Source organism: Petaurus breviceps, unplaced genomic scaffold (assembly GCF_028583685.1).
Source record: "Petaurus breviceps papuanus isolate PSGF00001 unplaced genomic scaffold, PetGlider_PUasm1.0 339, whole genome shotgun sequence".
Classification (NCBI taxonomy): domain Eukaryota; kingdom Metazoa; phylum Chordata; class Mammalia; order Diprotodontia; family Petauridae; genus Petaurus; species Petaurus breviceps.
In genome coordinates, this window is record NW_027186112.1 from 62,493 (window position 1) to 90,113 (window position 27,621).

Genomic DNA, 27,621 nt, shown 5'->3' on the forward strand with positions numbered 1-27,621 from the left:
GTAGACGCATTAGAACAGATAATTGCCACACTGAATTAGCTTCACAAACCCATCTGGCCCTGTGCTATATCTGATAGAGACCGCAAGGGATATTTGGTGGTAGATCATGATTGTCCCTGATAGTGGCCTCAGAAGTTAATTCAGAGAACTCCAAAACATCTTGGCTTACCTTAAGAGATTTGTTACAGATATGTCACCAAAGAGTTCACACAATACTATTTTGAAACAGTTCATAGGTTCATCCTTATATCTCTTATCAGGGAAATTCCCAGCCACCATGGGTTGTGTGACATAAAACTTAACATGGTCTATCTCAGCTTACCTCTCGAATTTTAAGGAGTGTTCCTTTGTTTAATCTAGCATTGGTGAGCATAACCCTCTTCACCCCATCCCTACCATTCATCATTTTAGGGTCTTTGGACATAAAGTGACCTCATTCCTTTAGGAGTCCTTAGGATTTAGAGATCTTAGAGATGGAGTGGTTCAACTGCATTTTACAAATAAGGAAACTAGGGCCTAGAAAGGGGAAGGGACTTTTCTAAAGTTAAATTAGAGCCCAGACTTAAACCCAAGTCTTCCATCTAGTTCTCTTATTCTAGAGGTCTTGTGGCCAGAAACTTATTTGGCAGCCCATGGTTTTATACATACTTTTTAGATTTAACATTTGTCATTTTGTTTTTGATATTCTCGATAGCACATTTGGCCTTTAATTCCCTCATCTCATTTTTCTTTATATTCTAAGGTTCCTGAGCTTTTCAGGATAACAATTAGTTCACCTGATTATGTCATCAGTGAGAAAGAGTTTAAGGAATAGGATCCCTTGCCACCACCACCACCCTACCCCTAGTTCTCCCACTCAAAGTAATATGCTTATATTTAACAGCTTTCTAAAACTCGGGCTTTATCCATCAATTCTAATAGTGTGTATTTGGGGCAAGGGGTGTGGGTGTATGTGTGTGTGTGTGTGTGTGTCCATGCTCTTGGGCATGTGCATATGTGTGGGTATGTGTGTGCATGTGCTCAGAAAAAGTGGAATGCTAAAGGTAGAAGGGACCACATAGGTCACATAGTTCAAGTCTTGGAGCATAAATTTGCTTTACAGCAGTCCCAGCAGGTTTTAGTCTATGTGTAAAGTTCTCCAGTGATGGGTAACAGTCTAGCAAGGCAGCAAATTCCATTTTTCAACAGCTCTAGCTCCTTCCTTAATGTGGTAAGATCACTATATTCGAAGTCCAGCAACCCTTCCTCTGATAACAGACCCAGTTGTGTTCTTACCCCTTCAACTATTGAGACCTAGTAGAATACCTTCCCCTGAAATATTATTTCTTCATCCCTATTACTCCATTCCTCTTCCCTGGTTATCTCATTTTAGGCCTCAAGCTTTCCAATGCATGAGTTAAAATATAAGCTAATAAGGCCTTCTGCTTTAAGTATTTACTGCCTTGGTTATTATGAAACATCCTTTTAAGTTACCAAACAATGCAACAGAATGGACAGTCATCTAATCCAATAAATGAAAAATTTTGCAGATGAGAAAACAGCTCAGAAAAGTTAAGTGACTTGCCTAAAGTCACATAGGCAGTAAGTAGGAAACCCAAGTCCAATAAGCTATATATCCAAGCCTTCACAGTGCACTATACTACCACTATTTGTTAGGAAGTTCTGTTGAATGAAAATCCGACTCCCTATGATTTTCAGCTTTTGGTCATATTTCTGCCTTCTTGGGTCAAGAGGAACAAGTCTTATCTCCTACATAGAATCACATATTCTCATGATAAGAAGACATCTCAGAAGTCACCTAGGCCAAACCATACTCAAAGCATGAATCCACTTAATAGGATAGTCATTTAGTATTGGAAGATTTTCATTGAATCTCCCCCTAAGTCTTCTCTTCTTCAGGCTATACATTCCCACTTCTGCCAAACTTACTATGACATAGCCTTAAGTCCACTATCCTAAATGCTCTTCTACAGATAGCAATATATCTGTTGGCAGGCAAGAGCCACACAACAGGCAGGCCATATACTAACATGACTTCAGGATAGGAATGGAGTCATAGGTCATGTATTTAGAGCTGGAGAAAATTAGAGGTCATCTAATCATAGAATCATAGATTTAGAACTGGAAGGGAGAGGACATACAGCTAACCCTGTCATTTTTAAGATGATGAAATTGAAGTGCTTGAAAGGCCTGTTAGTTAGCCTACCCCTAGTCTCTGACCCTTGTTACAGATGCCCAAAATCACATAGCTAATGAATAACAGAAATGGGATTTGAATGAAGACCCTTTTCCTCCCAATTGAGTGTGTACTGTATCACTGTACCATGAGGCTTTTGTTTGGGGACAGCTTGACAGGGAAAGCTCTGACAGTTCCTGTGCCTTCAAGTTGTTGGCAGTTCTTAAACTCTCTGGTCAAGGAAGCCTCGACCACTGAGTGTATATAATCTTCCTTTCTGAATCCCAGAATCACCTTATGCACCTGGAAAGGCAGAATAACAAAAGTTCCCATTTGTATGGCATTTTATTGTTTACAGAACATATTCTTCATAATAGTTCTATAAAGTAGGCAATGTAGTCCATCCTCCTCATTTTACAAGTGAGGAAACTATGATTTATTGAGGTTAACTAAGTCCCATGTATTTTGGAAGTTGTAAGAGATGAGTATGACAAGTCAGTCTCGCTGTTTCCAAAGATCTGAGTTCCATCACTGTGTGAATGAGAGGATAATCTCATACTCTATGTGTGGGAGGGAGACTCAGAATCCCTTTGCCTCCCCATTCTGATCTTTCAACTGACTTTTAAAATTTCTCTTCCATTGCTTCCTTCCTTCTGTCTTCTTTTCCCTCTTATCCATCCATTCATTTATGTTCATTTGTGGGTTCATTTTAGAAATTTTTGTTAGGCACTTACTGCTGCCAGGTTCTGTTTTCAGGGCTAAAGACAAGAAAACACCTTTGCCTTTTCAAATTCGGACATTATAGTTGCTAATGGGAGTAGAAAAAAAGAATATTTGTTTAAGAAAAACTGATAAAAATCAACTTGAAAAGAAACAGTTTCTCGGATAAAATGTTGGAGGAGAGACACAAACTATTCTGAAGACCTCTCTTCGTTTCCCACCTGGCTGCACTCCTTTGGATTTCATCATGCCTCCAGGAATTTCTTCATCCTGCAAGATCACATCAGTCCTTGTATTCACAATCATCAGTATCCTCTGCTCCTCAGACCCCTCGGACTGGAGGACAGAGCAAAAAGCTCTTCCCAGAACCTCCATTCTAAGGACAATGCCCAGGCCAACCATCTCTTCATTTCCTGGCTACCCTTTTTTGGACTTCTTCATCATGCCCCTGTATTAGGTACCTTTCTCTTGCACCCTACCCCACCTTTTTCAGCTTCCTTTTCTATGTTGTCTTCCCCCATTAGAATGAAAGCTCCTTGAAAACAGGGACTTTCGTTTTCACATTTGTCTCCCCAGCACTTAGTACAGTACCTGGCCCATAGTAGGTGTTTAATAAATGTGTATTGACCGACTGACCAGATAGAGAACTGCCCTTTGGAAGAATGTATTGAGAGGGCAAAGCTAGTGGAATGACTGAGGCAATGATGGCTGCAGAGCATTGTGGTCCATCAACTCATTTGCACTTGACTTTTAAAAGTCATAACTGAGAAAGAACCAATCAAATAAATGTTTGAGGATTATAAGAAGACTACATAAGGGCTATTGGGGTAAACGACAGAAAGATGGATCTTTTGAATTTTACATCATAAATTAGAGATAGGCTTCCTTGTATGAGGAGGCACTGACCAGAGCCCTTAGAAATTATAATCCAGCATGAAAAAAAGCTATAGGCAAAGAAAAAGAGGTGGCCAACTGAAAGAACTGAGAAAGCTGAACACAAGAGGAGTTAGAGATAGAAGACACAAGAAGTAAGGAGAGGAGCTATTTACAGAAGACAGAATATAGCAACCAAACAGGTGCTGGGTCCACTGAGAGAGATGACTGCTGCCTGGTAGGCTCTGCAGCTGCTTGAAGTTCAATATGGGGAGCTGCCTGAGTTTATGTTCTCTAGTGTTATCTATAACCTCATAGAGGGGAATTCTGTCAAGTGGTCTTTTGTTGACTTTTTTTGCTCTCTTTGGTTTAAGAAACAGAAACAGAAAGGGAGAGATAGACTTTACATCTGCTTTGCTGTGAGAAGAGGGTTGGCTTTCTTGAGAGCTGATTGTATAAGATAATCCACTGCTTTTTGGAAAAAAATGGGAGTGGAACGATTCTTGGTCCTAATTGTTATCTTCAGCTTGATAAGGAGAAAGTCCTCAGAGCCCCAAAGCAGATAGGAGGAGGAGTTCGGCAGTTCTCAGCCTAAGAGAGTTTCTAGTCACTGAGCACGACATTTTCTCAGCATCTTCCCAGGAACAGATGTGTGCTAAAAGAGTTTGTCCCTGTGTGAGCAAGGGTAGTAGCAGAGAAGCAGTTTTGCCTAGCAGATGGCTCATTATGTCAGTCATCTATCTAGGCTTGTTGTGAGGTGGCCTGGGCACTTAAATTTCCCCACTCACGTGCCCCCTGCTAGGTTTCTGTAAGTCTCCCCATGAACATTGTGTGTGTTGAAGAGTGTAGCCTTGGTTTGTGATTTAACTTATAATTTGATTATTCCTGCGCTCACCTATTAAGTAAATATTATGATTATCTTGCCTACTATTGAGAAAAGATGATTATTCCTGCTTTTGCCTTCTGATGAGTAAAAATGTTACAATTATTCTTGCTTTTGCCTTATTAAGTAAATGTTTAATGCTTAAAAGTGAATCGCGTCACTGTGACTGATTTTCCATACCTGGGAGCACACAGCTCGGACTCCGGGGCTACAGTGGTGCGTAGAAGCATGGATTAACCCCAAGATCCGGAGAGAGCAGGAGCTGCCATGCTGCCAGTGGCACCACCATCAGCCCTCACTTTTGAAGAAATCAAAAACAGGAAGATTGTTTGGGGCAGGCGAGTGAGGGAAGTGTAGGGTGAGCCCCCAGCCCGGAGCGAGGAAGGCGGTGCGGGGGTGCCTTCTTCAGGATGCACCAGTGAGGGGCATTAGTTGTGAATGCACGTACACGTCCAAGAGCGGGCCACACGCGCACACAGAAGGGAAATCAAAGAAAAAATGGCTGCAGCCACCACGTGAGACATTCTTTCTTCTGCCCCTCCCCCTCTTCACACCTTCCCTGCCCCGCCCCCCTGGCGTGACCATAGGGCGTAGCTCCTCCTGAATTCCTAGAGCGTCCAACACGCGGTGAGGCGGGGCCGAACGGAAGTGCACAGCGCTTCTGGGTGGGGGTGGGGCATCGTCAGTGACTGTGATTTGGTGGGGTCTCCGTTTCCCTCCGCAGTTCGGTGGCAGGCGTCTCCCAGCCCCGCCCTACTCCCACGCCCTGCCGGGGGATGGGGGGAGGGATGGGTCACCGTCTAGGGACTTCCTTATTTCCGACTTTTCCTCTACTGAGAGGGAGGAAGGAGGTAGGGCAGAAACCTTGTAGAGTGGCCTAGCTGGAGCCCGGGACTTAGACGCCCCTCTCTAACCTCTGCTGGGCCCTCCCTGCCCCAGGGGCACGTGGTCTGACTTATCTGATTGACGCCCCCCCACGCCCATCTCCCGCCCCCTTTCCTTGCCCACCCTGGCCCGACCGGTCTTCTGGGACTTGCCCTACGCTTTTCTCCTAGTCCGGGGAGAAAATCGATCGCGGAAGACCCGACTCAGGCTGGGCTGGGCCCGCCGGCCTCACATAGAGTCATATTTATACCGAGCTACGGGTTTTTCAGAGCAATAAACAAACATTTATTAAACGCCTATTATTCTAATCGCTGAGATACAAAAAGAGACAAAAGACAGGCCTTGCCCTCAAGAAGCTTACACTTTAATGGGGGAGACAACATGCAAGCAATATATACAGAGCAGGCTATATACTAGTTAAATACGATATAACAGGAAAGACACTAAAATTAAGACGGGAAAGGCTTGCTACTTTACTACTACTGATAATTCTAAATTTACTCACATATCCATTTTATGTAATGAATGAACCATCTTCTAGGAGAGAGTATATAATCATTTCTAGGGAATGTTGTATAGGGTATTCATGCAGTTAACCAAGGGCTTGGACTACAGTGTATAAACGACCAGAACATAGCAATTCTGTGATTCTACTATTAGTTCTATTCCAACAACAGTCTCATTTTGTTAAAGAATTTAATGTCTGTAGGCTATTTTATAAATTATACAGCAGTTACTAATCTGTAATAATACATGGGGTTTCTCCCCTGAGTGTCTCCTCATCAAAGAAATCACAATTACAGATAAAAAATTCTATTTGGATTCATTCTTTCAGTGTAAGATTGGTGAACGATCTCAATCCCCAGTTTGCAAATTCAGTACAATGACTTTTTGAAGAGTCAACGTGGTGTAATAAACAAAATGCTGCCTCTGTCATTCTGTGGCAAAACAAATTCTTCTGGTATTTAAAGCCTTCTACAATCTGTCTCTAACCTAGCTCAACATACTGATTTCATATTACTCCTCCTCACCCACATTGCATTCAAGACAAGCAGACATACTTGTATCCAATACACAACATTCCATCTCCTGTTTTGGTCCCTTTATAGAAGCTGTCCCCATGCCTTACATTCTTTTCAGCCTCAACCCTTCCACCCTCCTCTTGGAATCTCTAGCTTCATTCAAGACCCAGCTTAGATGGCATCTCCTACAGTCTTTCCTGATCCCCTCCCTTCCCCTTTCCCAGTTGTTAGTGCTTTTTTACCCTCCCCCATCCCCAGAAATTACTTTGGATTTACTCATCTGGGTACATGTATCTCTCTAATGAATTCTTAACTTCTCAAGAGCCAGGAGAGTTTCATGTTTCTCTTTCTTTCCCAGGTACCTAGCACAGTACTTATAATGTATACGGTGCTTAATACATGCTTGTTGAATCAATCGTTCATGGGCAAATCACTTGACTTGTCTAGCCAGTTTCTTCATTTGCAAATTTGAAGTTATAATACCTATAACTTATAGAGGTTTTTTGAGGCTTAAATGGGACAATATATAAAGTGCTTTACAAACCTTAAAATGCTAGTATTATTATTGGATCAGTTGAATCATATTATCTTCAACAACCAAATTCCTCAGTCCAGAGGTAGGGATAATTTGCTCTGTATACACTATGTTCTTAAGAAATGTTCGTTAATTTTGAATTTGAAATTCTTCACATTCTTACGCTTTTTAAGAGAAGGTATCTACTCTGTTGTCGGAGAGTACCCAAGAAGATTCAGAGACCGGAGACTGTATGAAGACTGGAGGAAATTGGGACACTTAAAAGATGGGGTTGGGGAGGTGATGGAGAGAAGGGGGAATGATTGAAGAGCTAGCTGTATGGAAGAATGATCAAACTTCTGCTTGGGAGTAGATGGAATGATAACTAAGAAGAGAAAACAAAGCTGCTCAATTTTTATTTTGCTTCTGTTTTTCTACCAAGGAGAATGGCCTTTGCACTGGGAATAAGGGAGCAAAATGGCCCATGTAGCTGATAAGTAAGGTGATTGTGAGAAAGCACTTCATTACCTTTGATGAATTCAAGTCATCTGACCCAAATGAATTACATCTTCTGGTACTGAAGGAGGGTGTGTCTGTGTCTGTGTGATTAACTGTTAACATTTGAAAGATGAAAAGTACCTTAAGACTAGAGAAGAACAAATATCCTTCCTTTCAGAAAGGGAGAGAGCAGTATGGACTGAAATTCCTGGGAAAATTCTAGAGCGTATCATTAAAGAAATGATTAATGAACATCTAGAAAAGGAGGAGATGATTACAAAGAGCCAACATGACTTTGTCAGTCATACAATAAATATGAAATGCCCACTATGTGCCAGGCGAGGCACCTGGGATACAAATACAAAGAATGAAATAATTCAGTTCAGTCGTTGTCAGGAACTTACAGAGGCAGCTAGGAGGCAGTGTAGATAAGAATGCTAGACCTGGTGTCAAACAGACCTGCGTTCAAATCCAGACTCAGACACTTAGTATCTATATGACCCTGGGCAAGTCATTTAATCTGTGCCTCAGTTTCCTCCTCTACAAAATTGGAGTAATGATAGCATCTCCCTCACAGGGTGGTTTTGAGGATAAATTAAAAATATTTGCAAAATGTTTTGTATACCTTAAAAATTATATAAATGCTAGCAAGTATTTTTCTTGTGCAGGGTTATTGTATTTTTTTTCTTGTTTTTCTTATTATCACTTTCTAATTGGGGATGTAAGAATATATTATTTGTGTGTGTACATATATGTCATATAAAGCTAATGCAAAAATACACAAAGAAGCTAAATACAAGGTAGCTTGGCGGGAGGGCACTAGGGCACTAGCTAGCAGTTGGGGGCACCAGGAAAGGTTTCATGTAGAAGATGATGCTTGAGCTGTGTCTTAAAGGAAGGAAGATATTAAACTGGCAAATTAAGGGAATGTTGTAGACTAATTTACCTAGATTTTAGCAAAGTATTTGATTTGGTGCTATTCTTGTGGAAAAGATGAAAGCTATGGAGGTCTTCAAGTGAGAAATGAATACTTTTGGGGGATAGTGTAGAGAGAATTAGTTGATCTAGATGGTTTCTGAGGTCTCTTTCAGATCTAAATCTGTCATCTTGTTTACATTAGTTTACTTTAGATCCAGGGTTTTTAACCTAGGTCTTTTAGCATTTTTTTTTATTTGATACCTGTATTTCAATATAATTGGTTTCCTTTATGATCTTTGTATGTTTTTATGCATTAAAAACTTTATTTTGAGAATATTACCATAGGCTTCACCAGACTGCTCAAGGAGTTTGTAACACACAAAAAAAGTTAAGAACCCCAGATATTAGAAAGACTCTGACTTACTTTCCAAACCTAGATTCAATGATTCATAACATTTTGACTAACTCTGTTTATGTCTCATCCCCTTATAAGATTGTAAGTTTCTTGAGAATGGGTACTCTGTCTTACCTAAACTTTCTATCTTTCTTGGTATGTATTAGGTATTTGGGGAGTGTTTGTTGAATGAATTAATATGTAAATGAATGAGATACAAACACATTTACATTCTAAGCTGTTTAGTAGTTTTGCTTCTTCATTACCTGTGGTCTCTTAATTTTGCTGCTGGGATTTGGACAAAAAATAGGGGTCCCCCCCATGTTGTATAGTGGAAAACACACACTGTATATGATTGGGAGACTTAAACTCTGACACTAAATTAACACCTTGGGCAAGTGTCTTTACTGCTCTGGGCTTAAATTAATCTGTAAAATGGAGTTGGACTAGATTATCTCTCAGGTTCCTTTCAATGATTAAGATTCTTTAATATTTTTGAAAACCTTCTATGTGCCAAGCATGAGATTGCAAGTGTTAAGAAAACTTTTCTATATTTTTTCCTATGCCTTATGAAGTCTTGGTTTATTAGCTTCCTGTTGGTGTGCATCAGTTAAGCATGCATTTAGATTTGTAACTGCTTGTCAGCTGGGTTATCTAACTTGCTCTTGTTCCTGGTTTCTTTATCTGTTTCAACTCTGCTGCACTAATCCTAGTCACCCTTGGAATGATAGAACATGTCTAGGTCACTTTCCCTAGTTCTTCTGGGATGTTCCTGGTGCTAAAGTTTTGATCTCTAAATCACATTCCTTACCCTGATGTGCTTTTCATTTAACCAGGTCTCAGCTGTGAATCCTCATAGGTTGCCCTGGAAAGCTGGAAGTCCTGAGAGCAGCTCAGGAATCGTGCCCCATTCTGCCCTCTCTTAGCTTCTGGGCAATACATGTTCAATTTCAGCATCGAGAAGCGCTGCTCTGTTTCTTTGATCTTCACTATGAAACTCAGCCCTTTCACTTCTCTGTCCATCCATTTCCTCATCCCCAGACTTGGCTGTCCTCATCACCATTTTTCCTCTGATCCATGACTTTTGTTTAATCTTTCCTTTCATTCTCATTCAGGAGACTTGGTTCACTGCAATGAAGGCACCATTGTATTAAAAAGAGAATTGACTTTTACTGGCTGGAACATTAAGATTTACTGCTTGCAGCCCAAATATAGAATGGCCCAAGAAATTACCAAGTCAAGAAGGCAGCCCCTGATAGACACTAACAAAAACAATTATGGTTCCTCTTTCAGCTGTGTGATCTAGCTGCCTCTGAGATAATCAGATTTGTGCTTAAGGAAAATTATGTTAGCAGCAGTGTGTAGGATGGACTGGAGTGAATGACTTGGGGCTAAGGTACAAGAGGACCTTGAATGTCAAACAGAAAGAAACTGAACTTTATAAGGTGTCTCAGAGGCTAAAGAAAATGAAGGTTCAGAGACCAGTTAGGATGATAATTTAGATGGTCCCAGTTCATTCCTTGTGAGCAAGATCCCCAGTTTCTGGGCAGGATATGGCCATCCAACTGGAGAAAGGGAGAAATCCTTTGGGCCTGAGTTCTTGGGAGAACCAAAGGAGGAGAGACCCAGAGAGATTATAGGTGAATGAGAAACAGTCATGAATAAGATGGAAATCACAGTCCAGTCATTCAGTGAGGGGCTGAGATAATAGCTTTGATACCTGGGAAGCGTCTGTCTTCTCTGGGTGTCAATGTAGCTAGCAGGTAGCCATGGAGACTGGGAATAGCTCTTTCCCTTTCCAACCCCAGTTTGGTGTCTCTTGTTCATCTTCCACTTTGTCTTCTGGAACAAATAAAACAGTGTATATAAATGGAACTCCTTCCCTCTCCACCCCTTTGATTATCAGTTGATATTTGCCAGATTTAATTAGCATTTAGAAAGAGGTTATTTACTTTATAAGAATAAGAGCTATTTCACAGTTGATAAATGGTCAAAGGATATGAATAGGCAGTTTTCAGAGGGAAAAAAATCCAAACTATCAATAGCCACACCAAAAAAAAAATCCAAATGACTAATAATTAGAGAAATGCACATTGAAACAACTCCTAACTCATCAGATTGTCTAAGTTGACAAAAAAACAAAAATGACAAAACCTAGGGGGACTGTGGGAAAGCAGACATTTTAATGCACTGTTGGTGGAGTTGTGAACTGGTCCAGCCATTCTGGAAAGCAATTTGAAACTATGCCCAAAAAATTATTAAACTGTGCATATTCTTGACCCAGCAATACCTACTTGATCTATATCTTCAAGAGATCAAAAAAAGAGGAAAAGAACCTATATGTACAAAACCACTTTTATCAGCTTTTTTTTTTTTGTGGTAGCAAAGAATTAGAAACTGAGAGGGTACCCATCAGTTAGTGAATGACTGGACAAGTTATGGTATATAGATGTAACAGAATAGCTAGGAAGACTTGTGAGAACTGATGAAAAGCGAAGGGAGTAGAAACTGGGAGAACAATTTATACAATGACTACAAAATTGTAAAGACAATCAACTCCAAAAGACTTAGGAACTCTAATCAACACAATGACCAGCTAAAATTCCAAAGGATTTATGATAAAACATGCTATCAACTTCCAGATAGAGTAGTGATGGAATCAGAGTACAGCTCAAAGAATGTTTTTACTTCTCTCCACTCTTCCCCTTCCGTCTCTTCTCCTTTCTATATGGCTAATTGGGGATTTTGTTTTGTATAACTATACCTATTTGTAGAGGGGTTTGTTTTTCTTGCTTTCTCAATGTGTGGAGATGTGGAAGTGGGATGGAGAGAATTCAGAACTGGAAAAAAAATTTTTAAAGGATGTTATTGACTGAGGCAGTATGGTAAGAATGATTGACAAAATACTCCCCCCTCAGAAGTCTGTGGATTTATTCTCTGATAAGTATACATAAAGACCTTTTGAAAGTAGACTCAGGTTTAGAGGTAGTAAGGTGGTAACTTATAGTCCTTGGTTTCCAGAAGTTCTTTTCTCCCCTTCCTGGGTACCCATGAAGTTCCCCTTAGGCATGGTGTCATTTCTCTACTGGGCTCCTTGTAGAATCTTGAAGCTGCCTTTCCTTAGTATATCTAGTTTGACCTTACCTCCCAATGAAGATAACTGTATCAACTATTCTGAAGACACTGATAGGATAGCTAGAAATCTCTAGTCCTCTAAAGTTCACATTGTCTGCCTCTTGTCAAGGATGAAGGCCAGAGTATTCTTTTCTCTTTTCACCCCAAAATGATTACTTCTTAGGGGCTTGACTGGAAGGCTTTCACCACTAAGTTTCCAGGTACTCAAAAGCTTAGTTCCAAGCTAGCTTATTGTTTTTATATAAGCCCCACAAAAAACGATCCAGTCTCCTCAACTAATCCAATCCTCAATCAAATATCCTATGCAATGTCACTATTTCATCCAATAACTTTCAAAGATTTCAGAATTGATCAAGGACTCTTTGCCTATAATCTAAGGTCTTTGTTTAATTTATTTAGCATTCTTACCTGGTTGAGTTGTGTGGTAGGATGATTTTAGGATTGATTGACTCATCTGTCCCCTACCCTTATGTTATTATTGCTATCTTGATTTCTACTCATCTTTTTGGATGGAGTTCATATAGAAACAGTTCAAGGGCAAGTCATTATTTTAGTATTATTCCTTTATGTTTAATGCCCTGTGAACTACTGCACAAATAAAATGACAACATTTTGTAATTGAATAAGAATATTGATATTTAAGCTCTTTTTCTGTAGACTTATTGAAAACATCTATGGGACAATACCAGTAGCAGACAAGATGAAAAAGTATGACACATACCTTGTATAATAGTAATGGAATTTGAAGATCTGCTTGTATTGGCAAGCTAACAGGTACTTAGCACTTAGTTCCAAGTTCATGATTGTGTTAAGTATTAAGATCCAGAACTTGTGAATCCCACAGTGAGACAAACTTCCTGTTGTAACAGGAAGGGGCAAACAGAGAGGAGCTAATATCTTATATAAAGAAAAGCCCAAGCTAGAGAGATAGAACTTCTGGGAGCGGGCATCATAGAGGTAGAGCAGCTACTGCTGGAGAGAGAGAGAAAGAACTGCTGGGAACAAGAATTGCTGAAAGAGAGAGAGAGAGAACTGCCAGGAGCCAGAACTGCTGAGAAAGAGCGAACTGCCAGGATCTGAGGACTTATGAGGGCCAGTCAGAGCTACCGAGACCTGAAGAAGCATGACTGTGGTGCCGGTACTTTTTCTGTCTGTTTTGGGTTGATTCCAGAGGCAGAAAGTGAATCGGTGAGGATGCCAGCAATGTGTGTGAATGTTGTTGTGGCTTTGTTGAACTTTGTCTTCCCAGGAACAGAGACTGTGAGGGATTCGGGGTGGACTGGACACTGTGAGCTTCAATATGGAGCAGGAACAGCATGGAGAGCTGGACAAGGAACTGGGAGCAGTCTGCCTTTGAACTCAGGTGGCAGTTGGTTAGATTCAGGCAGGAGCTGGGACCATGGAAGAGGAACCATGGAAGCTGAAAGCCTGCCTCAAGTCAAGATGGAAAAACCTCTTCTTGGGTATTTAATGCTGAATGATAGGATTATAACTTACTTATGACCAAGGGATGGATGGCCTTTGTACTTTCTACTACCCCTTAAGAGGGTACCTAGTAGTGACTTATTATATTGTAATTTAATTGTGTCCTAGGGGTGGAAGACTTTGACTTTTGTACTTGGTGTCAATTAAGGAGGCTTGCTTCCTTAAGGATGATTGAATTAAGGAGGTACTAAATGGTTGATTTACTAAATGAATGTACTTTGTTCAAAACTATGTGACCACTTTGGTGAAAACTGTGTGGCCATTTTAGTAATAAATTACAACATTGTGAATGCTGTATTTTGATTTTCTGTGGATGTTTTGTCTTAGTTTGTTACTGAATAGAGAGTTCACTATACTATATAATCAGAACCTTGAAAGCTGTTCACAGCAGCAGTCCTCTGGAAAGCTGCTTGTGCTTGACTTTACACCTTGTTGTGTTTCCACATGTTTATTTACATTTTATTTTATTGCCAAACTGTGATTTCATTGATTTAGGGAGCTTTCTGTGAAGGACTTCCTCTAGCAATGTCTTGGCAACTTTTGTTCTTAGAGTGTTACCTGTTGTACTGAATAGTTAAGTTACTTGCCTAGGGTTATACAGTCAGTTTGTGTTAAAGGTAAAGCTTGAATCTACATCATCCTGAGTCTAAGGTCAGCTTTCCATCCTCTATTCCATACTGTTTCTTCCCACATTGTTTTAATTTCTCCTACTAGGTCTCTGTATTTTGAAAGCTTTTCAATTTATCTAGTTTGGACATTATAAATAGTCAGCCTGGTGATATCTATTAAAAATTCATTTTAAAATATTGTGGGTTAATGTTATGTCTAAGCATTATGGGGCAACAGTTCTATTTGTAATAATGCTAGAGTACTAGTACAGTCTATTTGTTGAATTCTCGAGGATATTGGAGTTTAATTCAAAATGAGAAAATCAAATTGATATTGTCTCCATTTTTGTAATTAATTTTTTGTACTTGATTTTATTCTGTATTTTGTATAATGACTGTGGGAATAAAAATTATCCAACCTATAATAAGAGAGACTAAGGCAGAACTCTGAGCCAATGGCACTTTAGTAAAGGGTACATGGTCCTCTCTAATGAACTGGACCTCAGATCTTCCTCACAATCTGAAATGTACCCTCCTTCCAAGGCCCTATTTTTATAGGGTTATATATTTAGACAGCAATACCAAATATAGAATAATTCCATTGGTTGGCATATGATACATAGGCTAAAATAAGCAAAACAATATATCAGCAGAGTAATGGGTTAGGCAAGGCAGGAAATATTTCCTCTGACTAGGTGGTCATAAGATGGGTGAAGCATAGGGCATCTCCACTATCTAGGTGGTCGTAAAATGGTCATGAGATGGACCCCTGCTCATGTTGGACAAGAGAAAAGGGTCCAGAGGTACAAAAATAATGTTGGGAGACTTTTCATATAGTTGAGTCACCTCTGCCACATTGGACTTGGTCACCATGACAAGGAGAAACAAGGGTGGAGGACCTCTAGCTAGCTTCCTATGATTATGCAAGTGATCTTACCATCTGCAGCTCACAGCCCTGGGGCCAAATATACAGAATTTAAATCACTACCCCCATCATATCAAATTGATTAATACTAACTGGAATAGAGTAGGGGTCCTCAATGAATCAACTTTCTCATTCCCCCCTTCAATCCGCAGAAAAGACCCCAGTCTTTCTTTGGATTGTTACACTCTAAATAGCATGAAGGGCAGTCCTTCATGTGCGACGCAAAAGCAGTAGGGGGCAGTCCCCTCAGTGAGGTGCAGAGGTGACATTAGTAAACAGGGAAATGGCCGCAACTTATTGCATACCGATTAAATTCCATTTTTTTAAACAATCACTCTACAAATGCCTGAGGTTACTCTCACTAACCAAGAACCAGGAGGGATGGGTTCCTCTTAGCAAAACAGGGACATAAAGCATTTTGTTCAAGAGTAACAACACAAACATGGTTTGCCCTACACACAGGTTCTAGAAATCTCTTGAATTCATGAAAACTATTTAAGAAATTTTGACAACCACCCCATTATGGTGATGAGAGGCAACATCCCTGCAGACAACACCAACAAATTTAATGAATCTCGAAAAGCCTTCAGCTGAAGTTCAGATGTTAAGTACCAGAGAATTCATACTAGAGACAAACTTTAAGAGTGTGATAAATGTGAACAAACAATTAACTGCCAACCTGATGCTGTTGAACTTCAAAGATTTCATACTGGAGAGAAACCCTTTTAATGTAATGGCTGTGGGAAAGCCTTTAAATTATGGTCTGGATTTGTTCAACATCAGAGAATTCATACAGAAGAGAAACCTTATGAGTATAAAGAATGTGGGAAGGCCTTTGGTGGAAGCTCAGATGTTGTTAAATATTAGAGATTTCACAATAGAGAGAGACCCTATGAATGTGGAAAAGCTTTCAGTCAAAACTCATTGCTTAATGAATGAACATCAAAGAATTCATTCTGGAAAAAATGCCTTATGAATGTGATGAATGTGGAAAAGCCTTCAAGAGTATTTTCAGGCTCTTTTCAGTATCAGAGAATCCACAGTGGAAAAAAGCCTTTGAATACACTGAATGTAGGAAAGGCTTTAATTGGAGCTCACATCTTATTCAGCACAAGAATTCATGAAAGAGTAGCCTGTTACAGTGTGATAGGGCAGTGTGGTTAAAAGGAAGGAGCAGTGAATTGCATATCTAGAGATCTGGGTTCTAGTCCTGACTTGGCCTCTTGAATCATTTTGTGATTATAAGTCATATAATCTCTTTGGTTCTGTTTCCTTACATATCAGGAATTAGAATTGTTGATCTCAGAGGTCCCTTCTAACTTCAAAAATCTGTAGTCCTCTGGATTATGACAGGCATTTGTACTTTTCTAGCTCTGTATCTCTTTCCTGCTCTCTGGCATCCTGCAAAGGCCAACAATAGTTGCTTGGCCTGTTCTTTCTGTAGGTGCCTGGAAAGGCAATAAATCTGTGTACTGGGCAGAGAAACAAAATAGTTCTGCAATACCCTCAACACTTTTGATGTGTCCTATGACTTGGGAAAGACTTAACAGTGGTATTTCTGGGTCAAAGGACATATCTGTCACTCCCATACTAATCAATCAATTCTACTGCTTTAGGAAAGACATCGACATACTGGACCTTATCCAGAGAGGGGTGACCCTTCACTTGAAGTTTTTCTGTTCTGCAGAATAGGGATAGTGCCTCAACTACTCAACTCTCTGTTGTGATTATACAGTTTTATGAATCTTGAAACAATAGATAAAGATGAATTATTCTATTCAAGTCAGCAAATATTTATTAAGCACTTAGAATGTGTCAGGTCCTGCACTAGTCATTATGGATACAAAGACAAAAACTAACAGTTCTTTTCCTCCAGGAACTTACATTATTTTGGGGGATGAGCATGGAAAGAGAAAAGCAAGTCTAATTCCCCCAGAGGTGGCAGAATGGCTTGCATCTGCAAGGATTCCTGGAATTTGGAAAGTTTTGCTCTCCCAAGGTTTGGGCCGGGGGGAGGACTAAAGAGAGGTTCCTTCCAGCTCAGACATTCAGTGATTCTCCAACCACTCCCTGGTCAGTTGGTCAATAAACAGTTATTAGAGGCTTACTACAAACTGTGGATACAAGGAAAAGCCAAAAAAAACCCAAACAAACAAAACCCTGTGCCTGCCCTCAAGGAGCTCCCAGTCTAGTAAGGGCTCAGAGGGGAAGGGGCCCGCAGCAGTGGGAGGGACTAAGGAAAGGCCTCTAGCAGAAGGTGTGACTTGAGCAGCATCTGCAGGAAAGCCAGGATGCAGGGGGCTTCCCAGCCTTGGAGACAGTCAGTGGCCTCCTAGCCATCCTCCTTCCTCCCTGCTACTTATCTCAGTTTTAACCTTCCCTTCCTAATAGAATGCAGCCTGACCGACCACCGAGGCCGAGTCTTCCATGGTTCCTAGAGCATCCCCGGGGAGCACCAGCAGCAGCAGCAGCCTTGGGGCAAGGCCGAAACTTATAATAAGAGAAACTGAGGCAGAGCCCTGGCTGAGGCCAGACTATAACTGTGTACATGCCCTGGGCAGGCCAGAGAAGGGCAGAGAGTCCTTGCACCAAGCCATGGCCTTCAGCTTGGCTCGGTCCCTACCTCCCTCCTCTCACCTTGCTCCTCCCCAAACCAGGTCCCCCCATCCCCCCATTCCTTCCTCTCCCCTCTCTATCTTCTCCTGGTGCAGGTAGAATTAAAGTCTCTAGTATGGGAGCCGTAGGTTCATTCTCATCCCTTCCCCCCTCCTCTCTTCATCCCTTTATCCCTCTTTCCCCAAAAAATTTGCCTGTGGGAAAAATCTTTAGTCAGAGTTTTCATCTTTCCCAACATCATGGAATTGATGCTGGAGAAAAACCTTTTGAATGTGATAAAGCCTTCAAATCAAAATACAGGTCTTCATCAACATTAGAGATTTCATACTTGAGAGAAACCCTATAAATGCAATTAATGTGGTAATGCTTTCAGTAGGAATGCAGTTCTTATTGAATATTATGGAATTCATACTGGGGAAAAACCATTTGAATGTGAAAAGTGTAGAAAAGCCTTTAATCAAAGCTCATTACTAATTAAGCATCAGAGAATTCATTGGAGGAAAATCCTATAAATGCAGGGAATGTGGGGATGCCTTCATTAAGGATTCAGATCTTATCCTCTATCAGAGCGTTCATGGTGGAGAAAAACCCTATGAATTGTAAAATATGTAGAAAAGTCTTCATTTGCTACTCATACCTTCTTCAGCATCTGTATCAAAAATGCAGTATTCACAATGCCTACTATAACTATAAATATGCGGATATGGTTATTAATCACAAAATATAAAAGGCTCTCTACATGGGGGACAAAGCTAGAACATTTATTCAAATACCAGAAAACTGAGTCCCAAAACCAGAAAATCAAAGCCATCACAGTAATTATAGTGTTATCACACATAGTTAATGCAGTAAACACCCACATTCTCAAGCCTTCAAAACAGAACAGGCTACCTCTGGCAATGGTCCTCCTCTCTTCATTCATGATAACTGCTCAGCGTCCATGTAGCTCACTCCCAGCAGCTCTGCCCCCTTCCCCCTCCCTGCAGTTCCCATCCCCGGCAGTCCTCTGCAGGATTCCTTAACAGAAATTCTGGGTGGCTCAAAAAAAAGGAGTTCTCACTGAAGCCACCACTTCCAGTCACACACTGACTCTAGCTTGGCTCTGGCTTCCTCTTGCCCCACCCCTTCCTGCTATGTCAGCAAGTTCAAAGGGCATGGAAGATCTTCAAATCCCATAACCATTACAGCAACATAGAATTCACTCTGGAGATAAACCCTATGAGTATAATAGCTATGGAAAAGCTTTCAATCCAAATGCAAACCTTCAACACCAGAGAATTCATAGTAAAATCAAGCCATATAAATGTGGTAAGGCATTCAATTGAACCTGGGGCATTATTAGTCATCAGAGAATTTAAACTACAGAGAAAATATTTGAATGACATAAATGTGAAAAAGCCCACTAGAATTCACTATTTATTTGACATCAGAGAATTCATACTAGAGGAAAACCCCATAAATGAAGTATGTGAGAAAATCTTCGGAGCTTTACTATATGACATCAATCATCAACATAGTCATACCAAAGGAAAAACCCTATAAGTATAACAAAGGAGGGGAAACATCAGCTAGGAATCAGATCTTGTATATCAGAAAGTTTACAATGAAGAAAAACTATGAATGTAGTATTTGAAGAAAATCCTTCAATTGCAGTTCAAACCTTCAATATGAGAGTTCATACTGGAGAGAAACCCTATGAATGAAAATATTCAGAAAAACCTGAAGCTAAAATCTAATTTAGCATCAGAATTCATACTGGTGAGAAGCCCTGTAATTGTAAAGTATGTGGTAAAAAAAATTCAGTAGCTCTGATGTTTTCAACCATCTGATAATTAACATTGGAAGAAAGCCCTTTGAACATAGTGTGGGAAAATCTTCAGTAAGGGCTAAGATGTTACTAGTTATCAGAAATTTCACACTAGATATAAACCCAATGAGTGATATATATGTAGCAAAATTTGATCAGAATTAAGATCTTGAATTTTTTTTTTGGAGGGGCAGTTGGGGTTAAGTGATTTGCCCAAGGTCACATGGTTAGTAAGTGTTAAGTGTCTGAGGCCAGATTTGAACTCAGGTCCTCTTGACTCCAGGGATGGTGCTCTAGTCACTGCGCCACCGAGCTGCCCCTCTTGAGTATTTTTTAAAAATTCCCAAAGGGGAAAAATAATTTGAAATAGTCAATCTGAAACTACCTTCCTTAGGAGCTCACACCAAAGAGACAGAAAACCATAGAAAATCAGTAACAGAAAATTGACACCAAAGTAAATCTGTGAAGGTAATGAATTTAGGCAAAGAAGAAGTCAGACCAGAGAAAACATTTTAGGTTGTGATCACATAAACTGTTGTATCCTCCTCAAGGGCAGAAGCCATATTTTTTCCAAGTTTGACTTATATAGCATCAATTGGGGCATCATGTAAAGAAATTTTAATTTTAAAAATTGTTCATTAATTTTTTCAAGTAAATTACATTGTGAAATTACCTTGTAATTTCCACTGAATAGAAATCCTAATAGGTCTATAAATGGGAGTATAATATAATATAATATTCCAATTCTAGTTTTACCGAGTGTCCAGTGTCCATCTTAACCTTTGTTCTATATGAGTCAGTTATTTTGGGGGCTAACTCATTTATCCTATGGTGTTATGTGTTTATGACTGTGAAATTTGAATTGGATGACAACTTAATGGATGGAAAGGTAAAAATTAAAAGTATTCAAAGAACAACCAAATGACCATGGGCTGACCTAATTGAAAATTTTAATTTCTTGTTCATTTAATGAGTATTTATTAAGAACCAGTGTGGTTTGCATACAGTATGTGCTTAATAAACCTTTGATTAGATGAATGGCATGTAGAAAATAGGATATGCAGGACTGGACAGATGGTTAGAAGTCTTAGGTATCATTTATCAATCACAGACATAAAAAAAAATTCTATCACCAAGTATTAAATTGAAAATTTTTTAAAGGTCCACAAGATCCTTACTACTAAAGGTCATTTTTTTTTTGCTTTTTTGGAGGTGGGAAGGCAGGACAGTTTGGGGTTAAGTGACTTGCCCAAGGTCACACAGCTAGTAAGTGTTAAGTGTGTGAGGCCGGATTTGGAATTTGAATTCAGCTGACTTCAGGGCCCGTGCTCTATTCACTGCGCCACCTAGCCGACCCTAAAGGTCATTCTTAAAACCTATAAATTTAAATAGCTGGCTTTTCCTAGCATCCTATTCTTCCTACCACTTTTCATCCTTTTTCCTGGGTCCTTGTCCCTGCCCATTGAGTCAAAGAGAATAGCTGCTCAGAGGCTGAGCTCCCTCTGCCTATCTCCTGGCCTGGCCTCCCTATAGGAAAAACAGATAAAACCATCGGTTCTCCTGATTGAGCTTCCTAATACCCTGACAGTACTATACCCTAAGGTCAAACCCCTACTGATATATAAAATCATTCACCTGAACTCATCTGTCAGTGATTAACAAACTTATACCTTGTTATGCCTTCTCCATCCAAGTGATGCTGAATCCTTGGTTTGTCATTATTCAAACCATCTTCTCTGACTTCTAGTGCCTGCTATCTTTTTCTCATTCCCCTCAACCCAATGTCCTACTCTAAATCTACCCATCCCTTTCACTGTGCTCTCTGGAGTGCTTGTTCCATAGGTAACAAACTTGGTGTCATCTTAATATTTTTCATTTCCCACTCTTTTGGCTTTCCCTGAGACCTGGGTCCCTCATGACAGTATTCCTGGTCACCCTTTCCAGCACTGGTTGCACTTTCACTCATTACCCTTGATTCACTGTTCAAGGGAAAGTGGTTGGAAGACTCTTTGCTCCTTTACCACTTGCAGGTTCATCCACTATCACCATCGTTCAGTGACCTCCTTTGAAGTTCCATATTTCATTCCATAACCACCACCCAATCAGAATTTTGGTAATTGCTGTTGACTCACCTCCAGGACACTCTTCTTTCTTTTTTATCATACATGATGGGGGAATTTCATCATACATTATGATACTCCCTCAAACACCTTGACTTCCTAGTTCCTCAATTTATTAATTTCCATGCCCCACTCCATCCCACCTCAGCTATACACAGAAAGGGTCATATGCTTGATCTTGCTGTCACCCACAAATGTTCTACTTACATGTTCACAAACCCTGAAATTTCCTTTACTGATCATAATCTGTGGCTGTTCCAGCTCTCTCTCTGCCTTGCAGCCCCAAACCCTATTCTTTGTCCTCACTGTGACTTCCAATCCTTCTACCTATTTTTTTCCCCAGGCCATCACTCCAGGAAACTAGGTGGTACAGTATATAGAATGCTAGACTTGGAGTCAGAAAGACCTGAATTTAAATTTGACCTCAAATATTTACCACTTGTATCTTCTTGAATAGTAACTCAACCTCTGTCTGTGTTTCCTGAACTGTAAAATGGGGATAATAATAGCACCTATCTCCTAGTGATGGAATCCTAATAAAGCTGGCCTCAGCCCCACTTTTCTAACTTCATTACAAGCCCCACTGTATCTACCTAGTCCCCCTGCCAATGTCCTAACTTCTTCACATATGCCTCACTGCTCACTACAACAACAGGTATATCCCTGAACTCTTAGTTCCCACAGAAATGGCAGGTGTGTCCATATGATGGGATCCCAGCAACTGCTCCCAGATTCATTTCCACAGAAAAAGGTGTGTTCTTGGACTCAACCACAATCACATCATCTATCTAGCCCAAGACAAGACCATAGTACCTAACTATCTCTCTTGCCATTGGTCCTCTTCAAAAAATGAAGGATGAACAACAACATAGTCCCAACTAGGCTCTCATTGCAAAAAAACAATCCTTTAATACTTTGCTAATTAACTCACTCTCTAAATCAACATGGTAGTTTTCCAAACCTTGTCATCCATCCTCAGAGCTCCCCTTACAGCCACCCCAGCTGAGAACATTTCCTCATGTTTTACTGAAAAAACTGAAGCCATTCTTCAAGAGCTGCCTCTTCTTCCCTCATCTTACATCACCCAGATGCCTTTTGCTACTATTTCTGCCTTCTCCCCTTCTCAAATGAAGAAGTGTAATTTCTCTTTGATAAGGCAAAACCTTATACATGCATAAGGATCCTGTTTTATCCTATCTTTTCCAGTAAATTGTACACTCATCTTCTCCACTCTCTCTTATATTCATTCTTTTCCTATATTCTGCTGCTTTCCTATGCCCATGTGTCCCTGATCCTCCAAAAAACCCTCACTTGATCCATCCATGCCATCCATGTAAGCCCAGTGGCTTACATCCCACATCTCCTGTGACTAAACTTGAGAAGACTATAATTAATACTTCCCCTCTTTCACTCTCTTCAGTCTGGCATCTAACCTCATCATTCAGCATGAAATTGCTTTCTCCAAAGTTACAAATGATCTCTTAATTGACAAATCTTTTTATTTTTTTAAAGCAATTGGGGTTAAGTAACTTGCTCAAGGTTACACGGCCAGTTATTTCTGGATGTGGTGCTAAGTATCTGAGCCTGGATTCAATCCCCAGGTCATCCCAACACTGGGGCCGGTGCTTTTACTCGCTGAGCCACCTGGCTGCCCCTTAATTAACAAATCTAATGGCCTTTTCTCATCCTTGAGCTCTCTGTAGCCTTGGATAAAGATCACTGTTCTCCTTGATAATATTTTCTATCTAAGTTTTGGGGACACTAACCTATCCTGCTTCTCCTTCTGGCTGCTCTTTGACCATTTCTTTTGCTGGATATTCATCCAGATTATGCCTGCTAAGAGTGGGTGTCTCTCAGGGAGCTCTTTCCTGGACCCTCTTCTCTCTCTACATACCATTTCACTTGGTGATCTATATTCTCATAGATTCAGTTATCACTTCTAGGTGATGATTCTCAAGTCTACTTGTCCAGCCCTAAGCTCTGCTGATTTCTAGTCACATCTTCAACTGCCTATTGGACGTCTTGAAATGTCCCATCGACATCTTAAACTCAACATGTCCCAAACTGAACTTGTTATCTTCCCCGTAGCCCCATGCATACCTCTTCCTAGCTTCCCTATTACTTAGGAGAATACCATCATTTTCCTAGTTATCCAAACTTGCAACCTAGGTGTCATCCTGGACTACTAACTCCTATCTATTGTCAAGGTCTTGTAGATTCTACCTTCTTAGCATTTTTCATATGTACCCACTTCTCTCCTCTGATACTGACACCAGCTTGGTGCAGACCCTCATTGCCTCATACATTGCCTTGATTTCCCTGACTCAAGTCTCTTGCTGTTCCAATCCATCCTGCACTCAGCTGTCAAATTGACTTCCCTAAAGCATAAATCTGGATATGTCAGCTCCCTATTTAATGAACTTCACTGGCTCCATATTGCCTCCAGGATCAAATAGAAAATCCTTGGTTTGGCTTGTAAAGCTTTTCATAACCTGACCCCTCCAGTCTTACACCTTACTCCCTCTCCATGTGCTCTGCTATTAGCATCCTTGCTGTTCCCTCGATGGTCCCCATGCCTGGAATCCTTTTCTTCCTCATCTTCATCTCCTGGCTTCCTTCAAGTCCCAGCTAAAATCCCACCTTCTACAAAAAAGACTTTCCTTAATATTTTCATTAAGCATCTGCTGCGCTACAGAACAAGATGCACCTTCAATTCAATCAACATTTTATTAAGTGCCTACTGTGTACCAGGCACCATGCAAAGTGCTTGGGATTTTGTGGTTTTAGTCACTTTTTCAGGCATGTCTGACTCTTTGTGACCCCTTGGTGTTTTCTTGGTAGATACTGGAGTGGCTTGCTATTTCCTTCTTCAGCCTACTTTACAGATAAGGTAACTGAGGCAAACAGGGATAAGTGACTTGCCCAGGGTCACACAGCTAGTAAGTGTCTGAGGCCAGAGTTGAACTCAGGAAGTGGAGTCTTTCTGATTCCAGGCCTGGGACTCTAGCCACTGTGCCACCTAGCTGCCCAGCGCTGGGAATACAATTAATAAAAAGTTCCTGTCCTCAAGGAACTTACATTCTATAGGAGGAGACAATGCACAAAAGGAGATAGGAAAGCAGGCATTGCAAGGGAGAGGAGAACACCAAGGCCTACCTGGTTTGGAAGCATCTCTTTCCATGGAGTTGAAATCAGACAGAGCAGCAGATACAAAGTGAAGTGAGCTGAAAATCCAGTTTCTTCCCTTTATAAAGGAATGCAATGGGAGGAGTTCAGAACTCTACCCTCTATTCCTGCCCCTTTCCTACTTCTTTTTGTGTGCTCTCCCCTTTTAGATTGTAAGCCCCTTGAACACTGCACACAGTAACAGCAATAGTGGGGTTTTTAAAAATTGTATTATTTTATCTTTGGAATGATTTTTTAATGTTACATTTTTAAACATTCATTTTTTATAACATTTTGAGTTTCAAATTTTTCTCCCTCCTCCCCTCCTCCAGTAAGCAATTTAATGTAGATTATATATGTGCAGTCATGTAACATATTTCCATATTACTCATGTTCTAAAAAAAGAAACACAACAAAAGAAAAAAACTATAAAAAATACAGAAAGTGAAAATAGGATGCTTTGATCTGCATTCAGATTCCAACAGTTCTTTCTCTGGCTGTGGATAGCACATGGAAAATGCTATCCACAGCCAGAGAAAGAACTGTTGGAATCTGAATGTAGATACAAACTACTTTTTAAAAACTTTATTTTTTTCTTTCACAATATGATTAATAGGTAAATCTGTTTTGCATGACTGCACATGTATAACCTTTATCAAACTGCTTGCCTTCTCAATCACAAAGGAGGGGAGGGAAGGTGGGAGGGAATTTGAAACTCAAAATTATTTTTTAATGGTTAAAAATTGGTTTTATATTTAATTGGGAAAAAATATTAAAATACCAAAAAAGAGTGTAAGCTCCTTGAGGTCAGGTACTGTCTTTCATCTTATTAACTGTATGTGCCTGGCACATAACAGACTCTTAATAAATGCTAATTCCCTTTCCTTCTCCCTTCTCTCAGCTTATCTCTCTCAATAATCTGTGAGCTCCTAGAAAGCAAAGATTGTTTTTTTTGTCTTCATAGAATTTCTTCAGAACTTAGCACACCACCCAACACAGTAATTAATATATGTTTATTGACTAACTGTGAAAAGCAGAACATTTTGTTAGGAGGGATTTAGATATTTTACCATAGTGTAGCATAGTCTAGTTTGGTAAACAATGAGTTAGAGGAACTTCTTTGTGTATTTGATTAGTTAGGCACCTTGAGTTGGTAAGGTTTGTGAGAAAAGATTAGAGTTTCCAGGATTGAAGGTTAAGGGAGACCCACAGGCTGGAGAAAATAGGAATTATCTAAGGAGACAGAAAAATACTTTTAAAATAGAAAAAAATTATTACCAATTTCTTATTTTCTCTCCCTCCTACCTTGACCTTTGTGGATCCCCTGTTACAAAAATTCATAGTCATGCCAGATTCCCTCAATGGCCACACCCAGAACCACATCTTATTCTGCACCCAAGGTCAATTATCTCTCTTTGTTAGGAGATGGATAGCAAACTTCATCCTCAGTCCTCTGCAATCACCGCTGGTCATTTCATTTATCAGTTCTTAATGTTTTCACAACTTGTTTTTACAATGTTGTTGTTACTCTAGAAACTGTTCTTATTCTGCTCACTTCATTCTTCAGTCCATACACATCCTTCTACATTTTCACTAATGCCATTCTTTTCATCATATCTTTTCTTTTGGCGAGGCAATTGGGGTTGTGACTTAAGGGTCTTACAGCTAGTAGTGTCTGATGCTGATTTGAAGTCTGGTCCTTTCATCATTTCTTTTTTTTTTTTTTGGAGGGGGGAAGGCAAGGCAATTGGGGTTAAGTGACTTGCCCAAGGTCACACCGCTAGTTCCGTGTCAAGCGTCTGAGGTCACATTTGAACGCAGGTCCTGCTGACTCCAGTTGCAATGCTCTATTCACTGCGCCATCTAGCGGGCCGGTTTTCATCCTTTCTTGGGAGAAGACTACTCCATTACAGTCATATACCCTTATTGGTGCAGCCATCCCCAGTGAGCACTACTTGTCGTCGTCATCATCATCACCGTTACTGGCATCCTTTAGTTTCTAGTTCTTTGATGTTACAAAAGAGAGCCGTCGGTAAATGTTTTGCACATATGGTTCCTGTTCTTCAGTTTCTTCGGGGTATAGGCCTAGCAGTGACATATATGCATATGTGTATACACACATATATGACAAGTGACACAGCAAGGAGCCACAGTGCACTTCAAAGCAGCATGGGAAGCGGTTCCTGGCTCCCTCAGAAATGAATCCCCCGACCATCGAGAGCAGTCATCCCGATTCCTAGAGCACTCCCGGATATCCGCTGTGGGAAGGAATGGCGGCCTGCGGCTCGGTGGTCGGGGAGGCGGCCCCTTCCCCACGCACTTCCGGCCAGGGCAGCTCGCCACTGTGGCCTCATGGAGAGCGGGTCTTTGGGTCTCCAGCATCTGCCCTCCCGCCGTCTAAGGGTGGGGCAGGTGGGGGGAGCTGGTGACCCTGGTGCCCGCTGGCCCAGGCTGCCCACCCCAGGCCGTCTCCGGCCCTTCTCTCCTCGGGTTCTCCTCCCCTCCTCCCCCGCCCTGCCGGGAGGCGGGGAGCAGCCCTCCTTCCGGAGGAGGCGGCCGCTGCCGGGCCTCACCTCCCGGGCCTCGGGAGCCTGGCACTGCCCCGCCTTGGCGGGTTGCCCCGCACCCCCACCCCCGTCCCTAGAAGGGAGACAGGGCTTGTCCTTTGTGGGGCTGACCAGGCCAGCGCCGGGGACACTGTAGGTGCTCCATAGATGCTGGCTGACCCTGATGCAGTTTCCCCCGCCACACTTCGCCCGTCTCCTTGCAGCCTGGAGGTGGGTGCCCCGATGTGGCGGCCCAGTCTTAGCTCTGTGACCAGGGCTGAGGCTTCTCGTTTACTTGCCTTCGGGGGGTGGGAGGGGGTGCGTTTTCCGG

General features: G+C 41.0%; 1 long non-coding RNA gene across 3 annotated transcripts; it reads right to left on the bottom strand.

The window, feature by feature from the left end:
- Positions 1-5,798: 5,798 nt before the first annotated feature.
- On the bottom strand, positions 5,799-26,806 carry LOC138167946 (uncharacterized). 3 transcript variants are annotated; one of them, XR_011169999.1, is made up of 4 exons: positions 26,050-26,806; positions 24,736-24,823; positions 10,604-10,725; positions 5,799-10,011 (listed from the first exon to the last, which is right to left on the bottom strand). It is a non-coding gene; the product is annotated as an uncharacterized lncRNA (long non-coding RNA). The 3 variants fall into 3 exon arrangements; XR_011169998.1 differs by lacking the exon at positions 24,736-24,823; XR_011169997.1 differs by lacking the exons at positions 24,736-24,823; positions 26,050-26,806 and adding an exon at positions 18,544-18,781.
- Between the last annotated feature and the right edge of the window lie 815 nt (positions 26,807-27,621).